The sequence below is a fragment of the Tupaia chinensis genome, unplaced genomic scaffold, assembly GCF_000334495.1.
Source record: "Tupaia chinensis unplaced genomic scaffold, TupChi_1.0 Scaffold000386_1, whole genome shotgun sequence".
Taxonomy (NCBI): Eukaryota; Metazoa; Chordata; class Mammalia; order Scandentia; family Tupaiidae; genus Tupaia; species Tupaia belangeri.
The window spans coordinates 3,928,493-3,932,487 of record NW_006159888.1 but is presented as its reverse complement, the minus strand read 5'-3'; the positions used below and the strand labels follow the sequence as shown (position 1 = coordinate 3,932,487).

The window sequence follows — 3,995 nt, the reverse complement described above, 5'->3', positions numbered from 1 at the left end:
ATATGTTCACAACCTTGAAGTAAACAAGGATTTCTTAAACAGGAACACAAAACATACACTAAAAACAAACAACAACAACAAAAAAATGTTGAACTTGATCAGAAGTAAGAAGTTTGTTCTTCAAAAGACACAGTTAAGGCATGTCGCAGACTGGGAGAAAGTCTCTGTAAAACACATAACTGAGATGGGGACTTGTATATAGGATATATAAACCTTAAAATTCAATAATAAGAAAAGGAACAACCCCCAAAAAAGGAGCAAAATATTTGAACAGAGACTTTAGAAAATAAGCTATATGAACAGCCAAAAAATATATAACATCAGTCACCAGGGAAATGCAAATTAAAACCATGGAGAATAACAAGAAAAATAATAAAAATTAAAGTATAGCAACACCAAATACTCATGAAGCTGTGAAGAAACCAATGAACTTAAACATTACTGGGTTTTTTTATTATAACGTTAATTGACATATATAATAGTTGTACACATTTATGGAGTACAGTGCGATGTTTTCAACACATTAATAGAATGCGTAAGAGAAATACATGAGGGCGGGGAGGCGGCCTTGGCACGCAGTACTGGCAGTGCTGTGAGCAGGGGACGCTGAGCTGACAGCCACCACGCCGCCCACCTCCCTTGCCTGCCTGGCTTGTCTTTCGCTCCGCCTGGCTGCCTCCGCCTGCCCCCGCCTGCCCCTCCTCTGCCCCTTATCCCACTTCCACAGAGTTCAACACTAACCTCACACAATGTCTTTGAAATCAAGCGTAGGAGGTTTTGATGAAACATGGAACAAACTTTTAACAGCCATCAAAGCTGTCGACATGTTTTTTTTTGGAAGAGCAACGTGAGCAACGTGGAACGAGGCTTCTCAGATATCTATGCTTTATGTGTGGCCTCTGCTCAACCCCTTGGAGAAAGACTTTATACAGAAACTAAGATTTTTTTTTTTTTTTTTAGAAAATCACATTCCGTATTTGCACAAGAGAGTTCTAGAGTCTAAAGAACAAGTGCTTGTTACATATCATAGGTAATGGGAAGAACACAGTAAGGGTGCGGACTATGTGGAGTGCTTATACAGGCATCTGAGCACCCAGTTTATTCGAAAGAAGCTGACCTCCAGAATGGCTATGGTGGGGTAAATACGAATGAACCACTTATGGAAATAGGAGAGCTAGCTTTAGATATGTGGAGGAAATTGATGTTGAACCACTTCAGACCATCCTTATCTGAATGCTGCTCCGGAAATCAAAAATGAATGTGATGGCGAAGACCCAAACCAGAAAGTAATTCATGGGGTTATTAACTCCTTTGTTCATGTTGAATAGTATAAGAAAAAAATTCCCCTTAAAGTTTTATCAGGAAATCTTTGAGTATCTCTTTCTGTCTGACTAAAACAGGAGAGTATTACAAACAAGAAGTTTCAAATTTTTTACAAGTATTCAACTGCTCACAGTATTATGGAAAAGGTTTTAGGTAGATTAAAGGATGAAGAATTCGATGTGGAAAAGACTTACATCCAAGTTCATATGCTAAGTGATACATGAATGTAGGCAGTGAATGGTAGCAACCACCTGCAGTTCTTACATGCAGAATGTCATAATACCATTCGACAAGAAAAAAGAAGACGACATGGCAAACATGTACTTCTTACTACATGCTGTATCCACTGGTTTACCTCCTACGACTCAGGAGCTGCGAGATCATATCCACGGTGAGGGCCTTAGAGCAACAGTAAGCTTACTCAGGAAAATATGCCAACACTATTTGTGGAGTCAGTTTTGGAAGTACACGGTAAATTTGTTCGACTTACCAACACTGTTTTGAATGGTGATCAACACTTGAGGAGTGCATTGGATAAGGCCCTTACATCAGCTGTGAATTAGAGAACCCACGTCTTTCTGCGGAGTGCCTGAACAGCTTGCCGAGTACTGTGACAACTTATTAAAGAAGTCGGTGAGAGGGATGACTGAGAACAAAGTGGAAGACAAACTTAGCACTTCATTACTGTTTTCAAGTATATAGATGATAAGGATGTTTTTCAAAAGTTCTAGACAAGAATGCTGGCAAAACATTTAATTCATGGGTTATCCATGTCTATGAATTCTGAAGAAGCAATGATCAATAAAGCCTGTGGTTATGAGTTTACCAGCAAGCTCCATCAGATGTATACAGATATGAGTGTCAGTGCTGATCTCAACAATAACTTTAACAATTTTATCAAAAACAAAGATACAATAATAAGTTGGGGAATTAGTTTTCAAATATATGTTCTGTAGGTTGGTACATGGCCTCTTACTCAGGCTCTTCACCTATGTTTGTAACTCTCCAGGAGTTATAAAAAAGTGTATAGATGTTTTAATTATTTTACAGCCAGCATTTCAGTGGAAGGAAACTTACATGGTTACATTATCTCTGTATTGGCAAAGTTAAAATGAATCACTTGGGCAAACCATAGGTAGCCATGCTGCCCACCTATCAAATGGCAGGGCTCCTAGCCTTTAGCCCTTGGCTCTAAGGAGCACCAAGATAGCACTCAAATGAATGAGAAGGAACTGACAAAAATGATCCAGTCCTTCCTTGATGTGAAAATAATTAACCCCAATTCAAAAAAGAAAGACATTGACGTGGAATCTTCATTTTAATTAAATATGAACTTCAGCAGTAAAAGAACAAAATTTAAATTACTACATCAATGCAGAAAGACACACCACAGGAAATAGAATAGACAAGAAATGGCCTAGGAAAATGTACCTCCAAGCTGCGATAGTTTGTATCATGAAAGCGTCGAAAGTGCTTCTGCACAGTGCCCTCATTCAGGAGGTTATCAGCCAGTGGAGAGCTCGGTTTAACCCCAGCATCAGCATGATCAAGAAGTCTACCCACGTTGAGCACAGCCAGACGTCTGCAGACAAGTACAATGACCTCACATGAGGTCACATGACACCGCATCCGCTGCCAGGTGTGAGTCATCGCCGTGGCCACTGGTGTATCGCTGGGGAAAAGCTCAGGCAGCCCCTCTTTTTCTGCTGTTTACAACATCACCAGTGCCACGTCATGAGCATCAAAGCAAATACCGGAGATACTTCAAGCTCATGTCATTATGAACTTTCTTTGAAATGTGAAAATTTGGTGGGTACTGTGCTTTTACTCCCCTGTATGCTTGCAGTTGATGTGGTTTTGTTTTATTTTTTAAAATGTATCTGAAAGGACATAAAATAAACAACAAATATTATTACAAATAAATATTGTAATATAACAGATAACCTAATGATTGTATCCACATTAAAATGAGAAACATGATAGCGCTGCTTGTCAAGTGAAAACAAAAACAATCAAGACATGGCAATAAATAGATTCACCATCACTTACTGTCATCATTACATTTGCATTGTGAGCATTGGAAATTCCCTTTTTTAGCTATTTTGAAATATATGTGGAATTGTCACCAACTGTAGTGGCTCTACTGTGCTGTATAATCTCTTATTCTAATTCACTTGCGATTTGTATTTGTCAACCAGTTCATGCTCGCCTTTCCCCCCCTGCTCCATCCCAGACTCTGGTAGCCACCGGTCCACTCTCCACCTCTGCACATTCAAGTAGACTAGCTCCCACCAATGAGAACACACAGTGCTTGCCTTTCACTTCCTGCCATTTCACTTCACATAACTTCTCTCAGGCTCCACGTTGCTTCAAATCAGAGGATTTAATCCCTTTTTCTGGCTAAATACTATTCTACTATTATGTATGACACCATTTATACACTCACTGATTGATAAACACATTGCCTCCATATCAGCTGTTGTGACGAGTGTTGTAATAAGCATATGGGGTACCTGATACATTTTTTTAAAACTTCTCTACTATTTTGAAAACGGTTCATTTATCTTATAAAGATAAATATACACTGACCATCTCTAAATCTTTAATGAAGGAGAAATGAAAACATACGTACGTATAAAGGCTTGTACAAAAAAGTTTTAGTAGTTCATTTT

The 3,995-nt window shown here is 38.8% G+C and overlaps 1 pseudogene; it reads left to right on the top strand.

Annotated features, from left to right (window-relative positions):
* The first annotated feature begins 749 nt into the window (after positions 1-749).
* On the top strand, positions 750-3,074 carry LOC102492723 (cullin-2 pseudogene; annotated as a pseudogene).
* The last annotated feature ends 921 nt before the right edge of the window (positions 3,075-3,995 follow it).